Source organism: Canis lupus, chromosome 35 (genome assembly GCF_048164855.1).
Source record: "Canis lupus baileyi chromosome 35, mCanLup2.hap1, whole genome shotgun sequence".
NCBI lineage: Eukaryota > Metazoa > Chordata > Mammalia > Carnivora > Canidae > Canis > Canis lupus.
Window position 1 is genome coordinate 28,094,646 of NC_132872.1, and position 21,485 is coordinate 28,116,130.

Consider the following 21,485-nt stretch of genomic DNA (forward strand, 5'->3'; position numbering starts at 1 on the left):
CTAAATAATAGCACACATAAATCACTGACAAACTGAATTAATGGTGGGTTGAGTCACCTAGAGTTATACTACTCTTGGATCAAATGACTTTTTGAAGTTTTTGGATCAAACGATTTCTAGAGTTTCTTTACCCTCAAGTGGGCATTCAAAACATATGTGTAACAGATTGTTAAATGAAGGCTTGAAAACTAATGCCAAAAAAAGCTTTGAACAATTAAAGCATTATTGAAGAGATAAGAGCAAGAATTCATCAAATATATATTTTAACTTAAAAAGCCTGGGCTATTCTTATACCACTCAAATAATCACTTCACAGCTGTTGTATTTTAAATGTATTCATTCACATGGACTACATTCATTGACCTTGGCTAAATTGTAAACAAAATTGAGACTGAAATGGGAAACAGCGAATTCCTCTCCAGCTGTGAGAGATTAATACAAGAGTGGCTTATACAGGAGAAAAAGATCATCACATCCTGAAATAAAAAAAGGACAGTCATCCAGATTGAGCCAGGAGAGAAGGGATTCTTTAGACAAATTGATAATTTCATTGCAGTGGGGAATCTCAAATGAGTATCACTGAATATTTCATATAACTTATTCATTCTTATAAGTAAATTAAGAATAAACTATAAAATACCTATTAATAGTGAAGAATACACCTGACATATTACTAGTCTTTTTGGAATTCCTAATTATAGTTTTTTTTTAATGTTGTTTTAGTTCACTCTTTAGAATATATGAACACTTACTGAAAATTTCCCTTAAGGATTTAGTACCTAAATGCTAATTTTAAGCAACTCTACTTAGAATAATGTTTCTTAATGTATGCAAGGGGGAAAACAGGCAAAACCCAAAACAAAGAAAAACAACTGTCTAAACAGGCATATATGTTTAAAATGGAAATTTCTGAGTCCCAATACAGGTCAGGTGAATCATGAATTTTTTAAAGCCGTTGCTACTTGAGGAAGGTTTATGGTCTCACTGTGTTGCAGGTTACAATGATTACATTCCAAGTACTTCTAGAAACACAAGGGCGCTCAAGGAGGAATCAGAAGGAACTGACACCAAACCTGCCATTTAAGGGTAAGTAGGAGTGCGTAAGGTGAACAACTCTCTGTCTGGTTCACATGAAGAACAAAAAGTCTTAATCACTGAGTTGGCAATACGATAATGAGGATTTTTATTTGGTTGGGTCTGAATTTGCTCTTGTAGAAAAATAAACTTGGACTCAGATTGTGACAACTGATTTGCCAATTTAAGGAATCTGGAATTTATCCCCAAGAAAGTGAAGTCTTAAATATGTAGCATTACTGAGTTGGTTTTCCTGTAATGTTATATGTACATAATGTATGTGCCACGAAGGCAAACCTGTTAGACTTGTCTGTTTTCAGGTGTAGGTTGTACAGAGTTTACCTTTGGAATTTTGATTAGGTTGAAATAAACGGAATGAAAGATCTGAGAACCATGTAAATGAGGCTCCTTAAAAGAATTCATGTATTTAGAATATAGATGTTCTTAATGACGAAGTTTTGGAATATAGTTGAGGCCTGGAGCTGACAACCAAGAAAGAATTCTTGAAATGTCTTGGTGCAAAATGGTGGTTTTATTAAAACACAGGGACAGGACCCATGGGCAGGAAGAGCAGCTTCCCCGGGGACTGAGGGGTGGCTGATTATATACTTTGTAGAGTTGCGGGAGGTAGGGAAAAGGGAGATTTCAAAAGGATTTTTGCCTGTTAAAGAGGACCTGCTAGATACTGGAGGCCTTGCCATTGTCAAGTTAAAGATTGTTTTTCTCACTAGCAAGGGATTAACATTAAGAAAATTGGAAGCTCCCTGAAGAATGGCACATGGATCCCACCCTGAGTGGGGGTCTTTTGCGGGATATCCTCTGTGCCTTGTCCTTAGCTAGCCGGGCTCCCTCTTCATTATCAAGTCTCTCCTACAGTGAAATAAATGGAATTAAAATGTGTGATGAGATTGAACAATAAACATCAAATAAATCCCAAACACTTCACATTGGACTTCTTGATTCTGAGGTGTTCTGTGCACTCAGTGGTGATTTCCAATCCAAAAGGGGAATCTTTTCCATGTCTGTCCCTTAAAGAAAGCAGGTGACAGGAGCTCAGTTGTGGCCTCTGAACCTCTTCCTGTGGGGCAGCCTGTGGCTGTGATGTACATCCCTAGTTTAATACTATGGCTATATTATGTCTTTTCCTGCAATAAGTGTCAGATTTTTGAGCATTGCCACTTTGGATCCTCTATGCCTTCTTTAACTGTTAACTCTGTCTGACATAGTTAAAGCAAGTGTGATTTAAAAAAAATGTTTTTCACTCAAAATTTGATTATTTCTATATGTATGAGTCTTAGTTTAGACTTCAGAATGTGAAGCCTAATTTACAAAGTTACATTTATCAAAAGAAAAAAATTACAATATTTAAATTAAAATACTTAATTTATAATATTTACAATACTGCATTTAGCAAAACTAAAAATGCATGTGTTTTCTTTGGAAATTTGATAGTAATTTGACCATGGAGTTCAAGTTGCATAATATGATGAAAACTTGAAGGATAAGAATTTAGTCTTATGAATGGCACATTTATTTATTTATACAAATATGTCTTTCCAGAGCTTTCTTAAGAACATTGCCTGCTAACAATAACAGGAAAAAAGACTTGCTATCATGTTTATATCAAGTCAGCAATCAAACTTTCATTAATGGTGGAGAGAGTAAAAAAAAAAAAAAAATGGTGGAGAGAGTAATTACATAATGCAAAGCAAAAATGCTCTTCAGAAAAATCTTTAGGATCATTTTAAAACAGATTAACACACTCATGTTGCTAATTGAGATATTGTTGTGATGGGTATATTTGATTTAAATGTATATTTGATTTAAATGTCCGTCCATCTCCATCTAAAAAAAAGTACATCTCAGTCTAGATAGTTTGAGGGACATTTAATGAAAGGTATAAAATCAATGTCAGAAATAATGACAAAGATATCAAGCTGGCTTTGAGTTCAGTTAATCTCTTCACATGATGGTTATAAGTAAAGGAATTATTTGATTTGAATTTGAGCTTTATAAACCTATTGGGGATGCATATCACATTTCTTATCTTTTATATTCTGAGTTGCATATTGAGGAAAATAAGGTACATAAAATATATAGAGAAAAACGTATCTTATACTGCAGTAATTAGCGGTGGAGCACCTTCACAGAATTCTCCAGGTATTAACAGAAGCTGATCAATGAGAACTAAATCCTTTCAAGGACAAAATTTTACTATTGTTTATGGTACTATTGATACTTCAAAAGCTTAGAGAACTTATTTTTCACTCAAGTTAAGACTTACAATTCAGAAATTAAGAGTATCATATTCTGGGGTTCTAGAGAGCTCTCCTTCGGCCAATGGACAGGGAAAGAAAATGTGCAGAAACCACTTTTTCATAGATGTCGCATATAAATTCTGCTTACATACCAATTGCAAGAACTTGTAACATGGACTCCAATAAGCTGCAAAGGAAGTTGAAATGTAAATCTCTAGTCAGGCCAGGCATTCTCTTCTCATTAAATTCTTAAATGGGACCCTGTATCTTTGATGGAGAGTTGGTCATCTCTCGGTGTCCGTCTTAGCCACAATGGGACAGTATAAGGCCACCTAGGAATGCTGGTTATCATTATTCTATAGCGTTTTGCAAAACATATTCCAAGGATGCTGTCTTATGAAATCATGAATAAAAGATAATTTCAAAAATATTTATAGAATCATCTATGTAATACCATTTGCCTAAAGTTTTACAATTTATATTGACATATATACATTCTGAAAAGCCTGATAGTGAAAATACTTTTTGACTTTAGTCCAGTCAGAGTTTTCTTTTCTTTCTTTTTTTTTTTTTTTAAGATTTTATTTATTTTTATTCATGAGAGACACAGAGAAAGAGGCAGAGACACAGGCAGAGGAAGAAGTAGGCTCCCCGCAAGAAGCCCGATGTGGGACTTGATCCCGGATCCCATCAGATTTTTCTAAACATACTTTATAAGTTCTAAAAATTCCTACAAAGAAAAACCCATTCAATGTTAAATTTGTAGTTCCTAAACATGTTTCCATGTTTGGTGATGTATAATCTATATACAACAAAATTGCAAATAGTTCATTGGTTTGTTTTGATAAATTTAGACATAGGTAATGTACCTATGAAACCATAACCACAATCAAGATAGTGTCCATATCTCCTCTCCCTGCAAAAGTTTCTTCAGCCTCTTTGTAACACCCGCCTCCCTGAACAACCACTGATTGAATTTCTGGCAATATAGAGGGGTCTGCATTTTCAAGGGCTCAGTACATACATGGAATCATATAATAAGTAAACTTTTTGATCTGTCTAGTTTTATGCATCATATTTTGAGGTACATCCATGTTGTGACATATTACTAGGAATCTTTCCTTTTTTCTTTCTTTCTTTCTTTCTTTCTTTCTTTCTTTCTTTCTTTCTTTCTTTCTTTCTTTTTTTTGATGACGTGTATGTTTTCCAAAAAATAAAAAAAGTATTTTTGTGGGGTTGTTTGCTTTTTTGTTAATACAGTTGGATAGTTCTTTATATATTCTGGATATAAATCCTTTATCAGATGTATGATTTGCAAATATCTACTCCCAGTCTGTGGTTTGCCCTTCCATACTCTTAGCAGTGTCGTTCCCTTTGTTTAGTGATGTGTTTCTATGATAGCAAGCACTGAGACTCAGCGTAAGTGTTCTAATTGTCATGTATCACGCGGCTGAGAATTCCTAAAACACATACAAGGAAATTAAGCTAATAAATATGATTAGATTTCACTGCTTTCGACTCATTATTCATAATAGGCTACATGTTGTAATGTATAACACAGTTAAGCCAACAACTGGCTGTTGGGTAATGTGTTCTTTTTTAAGAATAAATCATTACATACAGACCACTTCTAAAGATGGTGTAGAGGGATTATTACTCTTTTAAAGGCTCTTTATTTCATCAAATACTCATTTAAACATGTTTCTATGCACTTTATTATATATAAGGGTATGAAAAATTATTCAAATTAAGTTGAAGTAATAACCATTGAAAATCTGAACTGGTAATGTCCTTGGGCTTGGAGGGAATAAAGGAAAATGATTCATTGCATGCTTGTATCTGCCAGTGCTGTTACAATAAATTTTAAAAGCTATCTTTCAATGGTTAATTATAAAACTTGCAAAGAAAAAAACATGTGAAAAAACAGTTTACAAGAGTGCTTCAATTTTGATTTTCTACTTCAAGATATTTCCTGGCTTCTCTTTCTAAATTCATGCTTAGTCACAGGAAAATCCTTATAAAAGAACAATTTTTTCCTTTTAAAGTTAGTGTCTTTATTTCTAAGAACCAAAGTACTATTGTAAAAATACTTTTTTCTCCCCAAATCTTCTATTTATCTCTTTTGTAACATGTTATTTTTAAACCCTTATTTCTCCTGGAAAAGAATATTTAAGTAATGTTCATGGACATAGCTTAAAGTGAGTTAATATTTCCTATATGAAGTGTGAATATTTGCCCTTTTGTAATTATGTTTTATTTTCACACCCAACTCTCCTGCCCAAAAGTTTCTTTAGGTTGTCTGTGAAGGAAAAGACAGCAAATCTGAATTCAAATATCTATCTCACGTTCAAGGAATCTCAGATAAAAATTTTAGTCTTCTGTTTTCTAAACATTTACCAGGCTGGGCTAATTTTGAGCTTAAGGTTTGTTGAATAAGACTTGTAAATGGGTCAGTGGCCTGAAGAAATAGGTAAATGTTTTGTATTTAAAATCATCAGATCTTGGGATGCCTGGGTGGCTTACTGGTTGAGCATCTGCCTTCATCTCAGGTCATGATCCGAGAGTCCTGGGATCGAGTCCTGCATTGGGCTCCCTGAAGGGAGCGTGCTTCTCCCCTGCCTATGTCTATTCCTCTCTGTCTCTCACGAATAAATAAATAAAATCTTAAAAAATAAAATAAAATAAAATCATCAGATCAGAGAGAGTCTTCTATCTCTAAGCATATTTGTGAGATAATGCAACAAAGATTGTCTAATTAGCCAAATCAGCCCCAAATGTCTTTCAAAGCTATAGAAATCTAGGAACCTATCTGCTCCTTCAGAAATAACTTTGAAAAAAATAATGAAAGAAATGAAAATACTTGAAATGTGTTATGCCATCTCAAGGAAAGTTCAAGCATTTTGTACCTACTTATGTCCTATTTTTTCAAATGAAAAGTTTTATCTATCAATATTTTTGATAATACAACGCAAAATATGTCATCAATAAACTGAAGTAAGTACCCATTTTTGTCATTGAAATATATGTTGGATGATATACACATATACACCATTTTAATGAATTATATTGAATGATTTATAAATTACATGTCTACATATGTGTGTGTAGGTATATGTGTTCACTGAACACATGAGATAAGGAAAGAAAGACAGTGTTTTGTTTTATGCTACATATTTAATATTTGTTCTTAAATATTGGGGAATGATTACGCTAACAAAATGGGACGTGAAGAAGCCAAATTCTATTTCTATTTCTGTTACTCCCTGTATGACCTTGGACAACTTAATTTCTCTAGATATTTTTTTCGTTTTGTAATGCTCACTCCTTTTTAAGATTTCTGAATTATATCTGATACTTTGAAACATGTTTACACATAAATACATTTCGGTCTTTGGGTAATTTCATGATGAAATCAACAATAAAGTAAGACCTTTATTCTCAAGAAAACATCTATACAACAGAAAGTCACATGATTTCTCCACCTTTAAAGAAGAAACTTAGTACCAAATCCAAGAGCAGAGTTATAAGGACCAAAAATAAAGGATATGGATTCTGCTCTTCTGTAAATAAATCAGAGGTATTTTGAATTTATGTTTGGAAATAATGATAGAAGCAAGAATGTCTACAACCAAAATAAATCCTTGAATATTATGAAAGACAGCCAATTTTAATTTTAAATTATTGATTTAGACGCATAAAATCCTGGCCCCTTTTAAACAGTTTTCATATGTTTACTTCACTTGGCATTCTCATCCACACTTGAGCTGTGACCATTTAACCAGCGTGGAGTTAGAGAAGTGTAAGCCTCTTGACCTTGTAAATGACTAATTACCATTAAATTGGTTTCAATCAACTTGAGTGTAATTGAAGTAGCATGGTTCTCTGTTTAGGTGAACAGCTTATTGAATGCTTATTTTGCTACATCAAGCTGAAAATGTTAAATGATAAAGCAAAGTACTTACTGAATCAATATGAGACATGTCTCAATTATCAATGGTAAGACTCTTCAAATCGCATTGTTGACGTTTTGTGTGTGCCGGATAGCTAACTATGGATGGGCAAATAGCCAACGATAGATGGAGCTTCAGCTTGTCGCTGGATAGTTGCAGGTAAGGATGGCTCTGATATTTTTTTAGGACTAGTTTTATTTTTTTAAATGGATTTAAGTAATTCTAGATATATAGTGGTTGTGTATATTTCATAATAAAATTATTAATTGGTATTTCTACAATTTTAGTACAAATTCAGTATTAGAGAGCTCACCTATTAAAGAGTGCAATATGTGGAATGTATTAGAAATTTTATTTAAATGTGTATCAGTCTAACTGGGTATTAGATTAAATGTCTTTCATTTATCATCTCTCATTTGTTCAAAGAAATTTTAACCCACTATAGAATTTTGTATATTACCTAATATTAATTGCAGTATAAAATATAATGATTTTGAAAATGTAAAGAAATGATTCCCAGGGGAAATATTTATATATATTTATTAGCTTTATTGAGATATGATGAGGGAAACAAAGGCAAAAGAAAAAATATTAAATTTCCTTGCCACTTACAGCCCACTGACAAGTCTTTGAAACAGACAGAGTGACCGTCCTCTAGGGACTCAACTGCCTTGATGTTGACACTTTGCTGAGGGCAAAATCATGCCTAGCCAACCCCCGCACCACACCCTCACCCCCGGCCCCCTGCAGGATCCTGTAAGCTTATTAAAATTCCCTTAGAAGTTCCTTTAATCTCTAAACCCCCAAGATGCATGCTGGCAATCAACCCCCAAGCACATGGCCCATCAATATATACATCTGAAGGGTCTCATGACTCAGGTTTTATTAGGTGGAATAAATGGCCCTTTCCCAACAACAGCTAGCCTCCTCAAGGTTCTGGAAACCTTGCTTCCAAAATTCCTTAGAGACTTCTGCTATTCCCTAACCCCCTCCCAACTTGAATGTATATAATGGACCACTCCTCGTGACCCTGGAGCAGCTCTTTCTGCCCATGGTTCCTGTCCTTGTGCTTTTTGCACCAAAGACATCTCAAGAATTATTTCTGGGCCATTGGCTTCAAACCCTAACCTTCTTTCCTACATCAAGATATGACTCAGGGATCCCTGGGTGGCTCAGCAGTTTTGCACCTGCCTTCAGCCCAGGGCATGATCCGAGGGTCCTGGGATAGAGTCCCACATTGGGTTCCCTGCAGGGAGCCTGCTTCTCCCTCTGCCTGTGTGTCTCTGACTCTCTCTCTCTCTCTGTGTCTCTCATGAATAGATAAATAAAATCTAAAAAAAAAATTTAAAGATATGACTCATGTATTATACAATTCATCCATTTAAAGTACACAATTTAATGTTCTTTTCGCTTTTTTAAAAAAGATTTTTAATTTATGTATTCATGAGAGACACACAGAGAGAGAGAGGCAGAGACACAGGCAGAGGGAGAAGCAGGCTCCATTCAGGAAGCCCGATGTGGGATTCGATTGTGGGACTCTGGGATCACGCACTGGGCCAAAAGCAGACGTTCAACCACTGAGCCACCCAAGTGTCCCAGTTCTTTTCTCTTTTAAAACAATTCCTAGGCTTCTGAAACTACCATTGAAACTGAATTTTACAACATCCTCTCCCTCTTCAAGGAGGGTATGTACCCATTAGCATTCACACCTTATTCCCCATCTAATCCCCCCATGATCCCCAACCCTAGCCCTATGCAACCTGTAATGTACTGTTTTTCTATATTAATGATGTATAATTGACATACAATATTCTATTATTTCCAGGTGTAGAGCATAATGATTTGACATTTGTATAAATTGTGAAGTGGTCACCATAATAAGTCTAGTCACCATGTGTCATCCTACAAAGTTAATGTTATATTACTGCCTTTACTCACCATGTTGGGCACTATATCCCCATGACTTATCTATTTTTTTATAAATTTCTTTTTTATTGGTGTTCAATTTGCCAACATATAGAATAACACCCAGTGCTCATCCCGTCAAGTGCCCACCTCAGTGTCCATCACCCAGTCACCCCCACCACCCCCCACGTCCCTTCCACCACCCCTAGTTCATTTCCCAGAGTTAGGAGTCTTTCATGTTCTGTCTCCCTTTCTGATATTTCCCACTCATTTTTTCTCCTTTCCCCTTTATTCCCTTTCACTATTTTTTATGTTCCCCAAATGAATGAGACCATATAATGTTTGTCCTTCTCCGATTGACTTATTTCACTCAGCATAATACTCTCCAGTTCCATCCATGTCGAAGAAAATGGTGGGTATTTGTCGTTTCTAATGGCTGAGGAATATTCCATTGTATACATAGACCACAGCTACTTTTTTTTTTTTTTCAAGATTTTATTTATTTATTCATGACAGACAGAGAGAGAGAGAGAGGCAGAGACACAGGCAGAGGGAGAAGCAGGCTCCATGCAGCGAGCCCGATGTGGGACTCGATCCTGGGTCTCCAGGATCACACCCCAGGCTGAAGGCAGCACTAAACCACTGGGCCACTGGGGATGCCCGACCACAGCTTCTTTATCCATCATCTTTCGATGGACACTGAGGCTCCTTCCACAGTTTGGCTATTGTGGCCATTGCTGCTAGAAACATCGGGGTGCAAGTGTCCTGGCGTTTCACTGCATCTGAATCTTTGGGGTAAATCCCCAACAGTGCAATTGCTGGGTCGTAGGGCAGGTCTATTTTTAACTCTTTGAGGAACCTCCACACAGTTTTCCAGAGTGGCTGCACCAGTTCACATTCCCACCAACAGTGTAAGAGGGTTCCCTTTTCTCTGCATCCTCTCCAACATTTGTGGTTTCCTGTCTTGTTAATGTTCCCCATTCTCACTGGTGTGAGGCGGGATCTCATTGTGGTTTTGATTTGTATTTCCCTGATGGCAAGTGATGCGGAGCATTTTCTCATATGCACGTTGGCCATGTCTATGTCTTCCTCTGTGAGATTTCTGTTCATGTCTTTTGCCCATTTCATGATTGGATTGTTTGTTTCTTTGCTGTTGAGTTTAATAAGTTCTTTATAGATCTTGGAAACTAGCCCTTTATCTGATACATCATTTGCAAATATCTTCTCCCATTCTGTAGGTTGTCTTTGAGTTTTGTTGACTGTATCCTTTGCTGTGCAGAAGCTTCTTATCTTGATGAAGTCCCAATAGTTCATTTTTGCTTTTGTTTCTTTTGCCTTCATGGATGTATCTTGCAAGAAGTTACTGTGGCTGAGTTCAAAAAGGGTGTTGCCTGTGTTCTTCTCTAGGATTTTGGTGGAATCTTGTCTCACATTTAGATCTTTCACCCATTTTGAGTTTATCTTTGTGTATGGTGCAAGAGAGTGGTCTAGTTTCATTCTTCTGCATGTGGATGTCCAATTTTCCCAGCACCATTTATTGAAGAGACTGTCTTTCTTCCAATGGATAGTCTTTCCTCCTTTATCGAATATTAGTTGCCCATAAAGTTCAGGGTCCACTTCTGGGTTCTCTATTCTGTTCCACTGATCTATGTGTCTGTTTTTGTGCCAGGACCACACTGTCTTGATGACCACAGCTTTGTAGTACAACCTGAAATCTGGCATTGTGATGCCCCCAGATATGGTTTTCTTTTTTAAAATTCCCCTGGCTATTCGGGGTCTTTTATGATTCCACACAAATCTTAAAATAATTTGTTCCAACTCTCTAAAGAAGGTCCATGGTATTTTGATAGGGATTGCATTAAACGTGTAAATTGCCCTGGGTAACATTGACATTTTCACAATATTAATTCTGCCAATCCATGAGCATGGAATATTTTTCCATCTCTTTGTGTCTTCCTCAATTTCTTTCAGAAGTGTTCTATAGTTTTTAGGGTATAGATCCTTTACCTCTTTGGTGAGGTTTATTCCTAGGTATCTTATGCTTTTGGGTGCAATTGTAAATGGGATTGACTCCTTAATTTCTCTTTCTTCAGTCTCATTGTTAGTGTATAGAAATGCCACTGATTTCTGGGCATTGATTTTGTATCCTGCCACACTGCCAAATTGCTGTATGAGTTCTAGCAATCTTGGGGTGGAGGCTTTTGGGTTTTCTATGTAGAGTATCATGTCATCAGTGAAGAGGGAGAGTTTGACTTCTTCTTTGCCAATTTGAATGCCTTTAATGTCTTTTTGTTGTCTGATTGCTGAGGCTAGGACTTCCAGTACTATGTTGAATAGCAGTGGTGAGAGTGGACATCCTTGTCTTGTTCTTGATCTTAGGGGAAAGGCTCCAAGTGCTTCCCACTGAGAATGATATTTGCTGTGGGCTTTTCGTAGATGCCTTTTAAGAAGTTGAGGAATGTTCCCTCTATCCCTACACTCCCTACAGGAATGGATGCTGTATTTTGTCAAATGCTTTCTCTGCATCTCTTGAGAGGATCATATGGTTCTTGTTTGTTCTCTTGCTGATATGATGAATCACATTGATTGTTTTACGAGTGTTGAACCAGCTTTGCATCCCGGGGATAAATCCCACTTGGTCATGGTGAATAATCTTCTTAATGTATTGTTGTATCCTATTGGTTAGTATCTTGTTGAGAATTTTTATCCATGTTCATTAGGGATATTGGTCTGTAATTCTCCTTTTTGGTGGGGTCTTTGTCTGGTTTTGGAATTAAGGTGATGCTGGCCTCATAGAACGAATTTGGAAGTACTCCATCTCTTTCTATCTTTCCAAACAGCTTTAGGAGAATAGGTATGGTTTCTTCTTTAAACGTTTGATAGAATTCCCCAGGGAAGCCATCCGGCCCTGGACTTTTGTGTCTTGGGAGGTTTTTGATGACTGCTTCAATTTCCTCCCTGGTTATTGGCCTGTTCAGGTTTTCTATTTCTTCCTGTTCCAGTTTTGGTAGTTTGTGGTTTTCCAGAAATGCGTTCACTTCTTCTAGATTGCCTAATTTATTGGTGTATAGCTGCTCATAATATTTTTTTAAAATCGTTTGTATTTCCTTGGTGTGACTTATCTATTTTGTAGCTGGAAGTTTGTACATCTTAATTCCTTTTGCCTAGTTCACCACTCCATCCCTTCCCCGCCACCTTGTTTACAATCTGAAATCTGTATTTATGAATCTGGGTTTTTGTTTTGTTTTTTAGATTCCACATATAAGTGAAATCATGTAGTAATTGTCTTTCTCTGTCTGACTTATTACTTAGTGTAATACCCTCATGGTTCATCCATATTGTCACAAATGGCAAAAGTTTATTTTCTTTTATGGCTGAGTAGTATTTCAGTATTTGTGTGTCTATGAGTGTGTGTGTGTGTTTGTCATTTCCTTTATCTGTTCATCAATATAATTTTTTGTCTCTATAGATTTGCCTATTCTGGATATATCATATCAATGGAATTGTCATATGGTAGGTGGTCTTTTGTAACTGGTGTGTTTCCTTTAGCATGTTGGCTTCAAGATTTCTCTACACTATAACATGCACGAGGACTTCATTCTGTTTTATTAGTGAATAATATTCTAATGTATGGGATACACCACTTTGTAAACTCACTTCATTAGTTGATTAACTCCTAGATTGTGTCAACTCGTTGGCTATCATAAATGATGTGGCTATGAACTTTTGTGTATGTGTTTTTGCATGGATGTATGTTTTCATTTATCTTGTCTGTATACCTAAATGTAGAATTTCTGGTAACTCTATGTTTAACAAATTGGGGAACTTGTCAGACTATTTGCAAAGGCTGTTGCACTATTTTACATTTTCACCAGCTCTATACGAGGTTTCCAGTTCCTACATATTCTTGTCAAATTTTAACATTTTTTATAATAAAATTAGACTCACAATGCAAATGTCTTACTTAACTCATACATTTTTCAGCACTACTGGATTTACTATAACATCATCTAAGTTTCCTGATGTATATAAATCGGGAAATTCTCATATTAAAGACGAGACATAATGTTATAGGTTGGCCCAGGTTATCTTTAAGGTAGATATAAAGTGTTTGAGGAAGAATAAGGATACATGCACAGAGCCCCATTCATTTTTACTCAAAGTAATATTTTGGAAAGATAAACATACATATATTTTGATTTTGAAAGATTGGCCACTTGCCCAATGTATATAAATATATTACAAACCAATGAAATTTTTATATGCTATGACTGATGAAATTGAAACATCTTTCTTCCCATATAGGTATAGTGATAAATATTTTATAGGCAAGTGCTGAATCTTTCTGTTTTAGGTCTCAATTTTCTTATGCCAATTGCAATGAATAAAAAGAAAGACACATATAAATTTTGGTGAATTTAAGGGCAATGGAATATTGGTGATGAAATTAAATAAGACTAAGGGACATTTTATAAAGCAATGAAGTACCATTAAAGAAAAAAGAAGAAATGATCAAATGTAATTGAATGCTTATTATTACTTTGATATTTTCTAAAAAGAATTTTATTAACATTTTATGATTTCCTTATTCTCTGTCTTTTGTCTATTTGTTTCATGTGTTAGTCTTAAGATTTTCAAGAGTAGAAGAACATACTTTGTGTTATATACTGGAGTATCTTATGCCTTCATAAATATTTTTTGCCTGTCAGTCTCTTTTAATATATAGCTAAGAGTGGATTTTTAACTTAAGTACAGAGTGGGAAAAAAAAGAAAAAAACTATTTCACAGATATTTCAGTTCAGCTTTCTAGTCAAGCATAAATCCATTATTTGTACTTATCTGGGTCTTCTCAATCAGTAAACTAGTAAGTTACCTTATAATATGGCTGTGTGTCTGGTTAGATAAAGCAAGACAAGTTTTTCAAAATTTATTTCTAATGTTTTGATACATAATGATAAAACGATTTCACTGCATATTAAGTTACTATGTTTTCTACATTTAATGCATGTTTGCATATTTTATGTTTTGAATTAATATGTTAAGAGTAATCTAACACTAAATTTATATATTGATCATAATTTAATGCCATATTTTACACATATTTTGAAAAGTATGTGACTAATAATTTGGGTAAGCAAGTATATGCATACATACATATTGTACAAAGGCATTATATTTAGAGTCCACATTTCTACTGTTTTAATGGTCAACATAATACTGTTTAAAATTTAATGGTTTTAAAATATTATTCATAGTATGATAGTGAGGGTAATGCTTATTTCAAATATTCATGATATTTAGCGATGTTTAGTTTTAAAGCTACACAACCAATTGAGCTACCTTTATATTTCATTAGGCTAGAATCTTGTAAAACAAAGAAACCCAGCTTAAATTATTAGATGTCTTTCAGAATTTATCCAGAACCTTTGCTGATCGTGAAGTATCACTATGAACACAAAAGAACAATGTAGGTTGAGAGATTCATTACAGCAAAGAATGATATGCCGGATATGTACGTTAACAAAATAAACTTTAAGCTTTCTTTCTTTTATATCTTGCATGAAGAAAGAGAAAGAAAATATTAACTTCAAATTTCCCTATTTTAAAAGTCATAAAATCCATGGAATTTGAAATTTACTGTATTATTTTAACCTATTATAATCTAAAAAATATAATCTTATAAAGATTGTCAGTATTTAAGAATTAAAATAGAGCTCCAGATTATTTATACATTTTTGAAATTCAATTATCTCTATATGGTATTCAAACATAAGATGTGCTTTACTATAAAACAAGTGCTGATACTGTATATTTAAACTATTAATAATACTTAACATTATCTGAAATTACTCCTAGCCACTCCTCAATGAATGAGTTGTTTCTGGATCCAGATTGCATGCATACATTTGTGTCGTTTTTTCGGAGAAACCATAATTTTAAAAATCTCAGAAAATGGTAGACATGAAAGAGCAGGTATCAAATATTTCTTACTTGAATATTTTCCTCAGAACCTTGGGTAAATTCTCTACTGTAAGAGCATTATTTAGCAACAATACCCCCAAATGCAAGGATTTTTTTAAAAAAATTTTTTAAAGATTTATTTATTTATTTATTCAGAGAGAGAGAAAGAGAGAGAGAGAGAGAGAGAGAGAGAGAGGCAGAGACACAGGCAGAGGGAGAAGCAGGCCCATTCAGGGAGCCCGACGTGGGACTCGATTCCAGGTCTCCAGGATCACACCCCGGGCTGCAGGCGGCGCTAAACCGCTGTGCCACCGGGGCTGCCCTTTTTAAAATTTTTTTTTTAATTTTTATTTATTTATGATAGTCACACAGAGAGAGAGAGAGAGAGGCAGAGACATAGGCAGAGGGAGAAGCAGGCTCCATGCACCGGGAGCCCGACGTGGGATTCGATCCTGGGTCTCCAGGATCGTGCCCTGGGCCAAAGGCAGGCGCTAAACCGCTGCGCCACCCAGGGATCCCTTTTTAAAATATTTTTAAGGATGTATTGTTAAGAAACAATAACCAGAAAATAAGGACATGAGTTAGAAGATTGTGGAATAATGTCAGCCTTTTCCAATTCTGTTTATGAATATAACCCAAAAACATTGGGAGAACAAGAAATAAAATACAAACTGTATTTTGGAAAACTAAAAGAAAACAAAAACCACATGCAAAGTAAATTTTTTTAAAAAAGTTTCAGAAGGTGGTAAAAACCAGAAAGATGTCAAAAATATGAGGCTAAAAGAAAATTTTACAGCTTTACATCATAAAAAGAGGCAGAAAAGTACATGTCAAGGCTAAATGGTATATCCACAGATGCAAACTCCAAATCCTTATTTGTAACAGGAAGAATGGAATGTCAAGGCTAACAGCAGGTACTTCCCAGATCTAGATGGAATCAAGCATTTATCAAGCCACATTTGCATGAATGAACCTCTCTTAGCGGCTGTGGGACACAAAATAAATTTTCCATTGTGAAAAATTCACAGCTTCTCTCTCCATTTGGTAGTGAGATATAACAGTTAAAGAAATTCACATTAAAACAAACAAACCCTGAGTTTTGGAGAATAGTTATATAGTTTTGAAAACTATTGTGTGTTTTCATTTACAAAATGAACTTACTCTAAATCATTCTTCCAGAACACAAACATGCTCACCTTCTCCTAAGAAGACAATTAAATGGGAAAAAGAAAAATAAATAAGCAAAAATGGAGGGAAAATGGAGTATTGACAGAAAATGCAAATGCAAATGCTAAGGCATTTGGGTATTACCCTTCCCAAAATATTGCTACTGAGTCAATGAAAACAATTACTATTTTAAAATATTTTAAAATTGGGGATCCCTGGGTGGTGCAGTGGTTTAACGCCTGCCTTTGGCCCAGGGCCTGATCCTGGAGACCCGGGATGGAATCCCATGTCAGGCTCCCTGCATGGAGCCTGCTTCTCCGTCTGCCTGTGTCTCTGCCTCTCTCTCTCTCTCTGTGTGTGTGTGACTATCATAAATAAATAAAAATTAGAAATAAAATAAATAAAAATAAAATATTTTAAAATTGATATATTTAGGGCAGCCCAGGTGGCGCAGCAGTTTAGCGCCGCCTTCAGCCCAGGCCTGATCCTGGGGACCCAGGATCGAGTCCTGCTTCGGGCTTCCTGCATGGAGCCTGCTTCTCCCTCTGCCTGTGTCTCTGCCTCTCTCTCTCTCTCTCTCTCTGTGTGTGTGTCTGCATCTCTCAGGAATAAATAAATAAAATCCTAAAAAAATAAAATGTATACATTTAAAATTTTTATTTTTATTTTAGTTTTATTTAAATTTTATTTTTATTTAAAAATTTAAGGAAAAGATGTAAGATTCAAGATAAAGGAAGACAGGGTGACATAAGTCTTAGCAGAGTGCAGGAAGGCTGTAGAAGGAACAATTAAAATATTACAAAAATAAAGGAACAATTTGGTATATAAGGAAAAACATGTGCTGATAAAAACATAGCTGGAGAAATTTTCAAACGACAGCAAAAAGGAAGAATAATGCAGAACAAAACAAGAAGTTCTATAAGGTAACAAATATATGTCCCTGAGAAGTTTATACAACATCCCTACCAAAGTGTTTCCCAAAGAATAAAAACTTAAAAATGAAAAAGAACAAATATTTACATTATAATGCAAGCATTTGAAAATTTTAAATTGTTTTAGAAATAGTTGAAAGGAAAAAAAAAGAAATAGTTGAAAGAGCAAAGTATTTTTCAGCAAAAAAACTAATTTAGAATGATTTTCATAAAGAAATAACGTTTTATAAAAGTAATTGGGTTTCCACGGAAGGAATCCACTTGCAGTAAGGCAAAATACAATGTCGTTTATCGATAAAAAGGTCTCACTTTTGCAGTTGTCCAGGGCAGTGCCTGTCCAGTCCTGCTGAGCCAGGGCCAAACTTGCCATGTTTAAATGTGTTATTACTACTGTAATTACTATTATTGCTATTAAGAGTTGCCTTAAAAGAAATCAGGGCGACTTAGAGCTCCCTTTCTGTTTCCAGTATCGTGGTGTCCCTGATGGGGAATGCAGGTGCAAGGATCACAGAGTTCTCCACTTTGACAGGTGACTGAACAGGGAAGGCCCGCAGGACCACCCTGCTCTCTGACCCTTTGCAGATGCGCGGGAACTGCCATCGCATCCCCCGGCCCCAGCACAGGGCGCACAGGTCTTACTGGTAAAGCAAAGTGTACCCAACAGAGGCTGGAGACAGCAAACTTCCCCCAGTCTATAAAAGTATTCCACTCTTTTTTTCTTATCTGGCCACTTGGTGTAGCAGTGAGTTGTGCATGTCTGTGTGTGTGTGTGGGGGGGGGGGGGTGGTATTTTATGGTTTCCTTGCTCTTATTTTGCAATTAACCATTTATCACTGAGCTGATAAAGAGAAACTTGTCTGTTTATTCAAAAACTAAGACCTGAATTTCCACTGCTCAATAAAGTGGTTGGTGAACATGTAACTTAAACCAGGTTTGCCCACATTTGCCTATAGAACTAATATTTACCATGGAAGCACCACAGTGATGGCACCAACCACGTGGAATCAGAAGACAAGGCTGTGCGGACGCAGCTTTGGCATCTGGGTCACAGACTGTAGTAATTTGGAGAGGACTGTTCCAGAAGACTGTGATCCACACCCCAGAAATAGGTTAAGTGCTTTAGTCCCAGTCACGATACAACGGCAAGTGAAAAGAGTGCTCCGGACCCTAAATATACTATGGTTTAAGAAAAAGAATTGGGAGTCCCCTGGGTGGCTCAGTCCGATAAGCATCTGACTCCTGATTTCCGCTCAGGTCATGACCTCAAGATCAGGAGATGGAGCCTGGCATCGGGCTCCCTGCTGGGGGTGGCTTTTGCTTAAGATTCTCTCTCTCCCTCTACCTCTGCTCCTCTCTCGTTCTCTCTCTCTAATAATAATAATAATTTTTTAAAAAGAAAAATTCAAATATGGAGTGAAATCACTGCTTCTTTTGGAATCCACCATTCTCCTACTGGTTCAAGCATATGTGAACACTCTGAGGCATGTTGGCAGAAAATTTTTTTCTCATAGTTCTACAGATTCAAAATCCAATATCAAGGTGCCAGCAGGCTGTTTTCTAATGTGGTGTCTCTGTCTTACAGACGACAGCCTCGCATGGTCTTTCCTCTCTTCCCTAGTGGGAAGACAAAGAAATACTTGGTGCCTCTTCCTGTTTCTTTCTTTCTTTTTCTTTTTTAATTTTTATTTTTTTTTCCCTCTTTCTGTTTCTATAAAGACATCAGCCAGCCCTATGGGGTCAGGGACCTACTGTTAGGACCTCATTCAACTTTCATTGCCTCCTTAAAGGCCTTTTCTCTCAATGCAGTCACATCAGTGGTTAGAGCTTCATCCAAGTTTGAAGTGGACACTATTTAGTATATACCAGTAGTGAACAAATTTTTTTTTAAAAGAACATGACCCTTGTATGATATGCTGTTAAGAAAAAAAAATTGTGGTGGGGAAGATGATGGCTTACTGGTTATGCCAGTAAGAAAAGATACTTACTGGTTATGCCTATGATATGGAGACGTTAGAAAAGTACAATATGATTGCTGTATGGTCAGAGAAGCTGTCTAAAATGTCTATAGGGTAAGCTGTGTGAAAGGGAAACATAAGTAATTATAAGTAACAAGTTACATTGGAAAGAATATCAGTATTTACATCAAAGCCTAGTTATTAAGTCATGTTTGTATTAATATTATTTGTTAACAGATTGCATGTTAAATGCCAATGGAGAAATTTTTGCTTTATAATTTGTTCTACTTTGAAAACTATTTTTTTTTATGTGTAGAAACAGACATGGCCCATTCACACACATATTGGTGCTGTAGGAAAATTGTTTTTGATGCAAGCTTATCAAAGGAGATTTTCAACTTGAAATTTAATAATATCTTAAGATTTTTCTTACTCAAATTACATCTAAATAAATAAATAACACCTATTATGATGTAAGAGTTTATGTTCAGATTTTACCACTTAATGAATAATTCTTTTTTTAATAAATTTCATTTGTTTATTCACGAGAGACACAGAGATAGAGACAGAGACACAGGCAGAAAGAGAAGCAGGCTCCCTGCAGAGAGCCTGATGTGGGACTCGATCCTGGGACCCTGGGATCACTACCTGAGACAAAGGCAGATGCTCAACTGCTGAGCCACCCAGGCGCCCCTGAATAATTCTTAAAATATTTCCCATTCAAGCACATTTGAGAGTTACACGAATACTCTGGAAGTGTGTCTGAAACAGTGTGACTGGCAGCGTAACAAGGGGAAAGAAAAAGTTGTCTAACTTTCTTTCAGATGAGACGATTATAATAGGATTACAATATAATGCTATAATATAATATAATTATGATTCCCATCCTGTTTAGAATAATCAGACATGCTCTGCGTGTTTGCCTTATTTTGATAAAATCCTTTTAACTATTTCCCTCTTGTAAATTGCTCAGATACAAGTAATACAATCTCTTATATGCTAGAAGTGAAGTATCTTTTTCCCTTTTCTGGTTAATTCCTTCCATTTCTTGAGCTTGCTTGATTTTCTTGAGAACCACGGACTCTTCCCAATACAGGTCATATATGACCGTTGCTGCTTTCAGTGAAAATTAGGTAGGGTTTATCCTTCTGCTGTAAGTCATGATCCAAGTAATTCAACTTGAACACGTTCAGCTCTTTACCCGCAGCTTATGTTAATACTTCAGCTGCTCTATGTTCATTTTCCTGCCTCTGCAACTCAACCACTATTACCTGTTACTTAAGCTTTTGATGCCAGGCAAGTAGTCATGGCCCTGAAGTATGAGCTCGTTGCAAAAAATAAGTTCAGTTAAAAATACCGTGAACTTAGCATGAACTGATAAAAAGTGTGAAGTTTGCAAAGCATCCAATGTTTTTTGTCTTTGTTTATTAAGTGCTACATTCCCGGAGGACTGGCTTCTCCAGGGATGACTAGCGATCTTAGTGAGTTCGTCTATATGGATAGAGTGAAATAATTGAGTATTTGATTCAGTTAAGTGTTTACTACTTTACTTCAGCAACAAAAAGGGACTTCAAGAAGTCTAAGGTAGGTCTAACTTTGAGCTTCTACATGCTGTGTTAGTATGCCATTTCTTTGAAATGCAAAGTCAAGTGTCATCTATGAAATCCATGTTCTTAGAATAAATGACTATATTTATCTCATTGCATTTAAATGTAAGTTAAATTAATAAGAAACTTGCTGGTCTGGGATTCTGGGGGGTTCTGTGAGCGAATGATGTCAGATAATTAATGGAATTATTGTCTGGCCAATAGTCATTTAGCCTTCAGAGGTGTAACGGGGCCTAGCGACCTTTTACCAGTGATGACCAAAGGGGACTCTACCAAGAACTTGGGCTGTTGGTACTCAGAACAATCACAGTTTCTCTTGAAAACGTACGCAATACTAGAGAAACTACCCATTCTGGAAAGTTCAAATCGAAAATGAAAACTAGGTTAATTTTGTCTTTGGCTCCCTTTCACCCCTCAGGGCCTGTCCTCCCTTGGCACACATATGGATTTTGATTATTTGTTCAGTTCATCCCTGTAAAGGCATAACTGATAATTTTCTATTCTGAATCACCGTGGCATGTTGTTAAGGGAATATAAATTTGGAGACTTCAAATCCAGAGGAACAAGGTTTTATGGTAAAATCGCAAGACCTGTCATGGAGTAGTTATGCCTGGCTGCACATCCCTCTCTACACACTCGTGTAGTCCACATATTTGTGAAGTCAAAGCTATTTCAG

At 35.9% G+C, this 21,485-nt stretch overlaps 1 long non-coding RNA gene across 1 annotated transcript in view; it reads left to right on the forward strand.

Annotated features, from left to right (window-relative positions):
* The window catches only part of LOC140625100 (uncharacterized), a 72,885-nt gene that overhangs the window by 12,580 nt on the left and 38,820 nt on the right, over positions 1-21,485 (forward strand). Inside the window, exon 2 of the long non-coding RNA XR_012024473.1 lies at positions 996-1,086. This is a non-coding gene — a long non-coding RNA (uncharacterized lncRNA). The remainder of the gene's footprint in view (positions 1-995; positions 1,087-21,485) is intronic.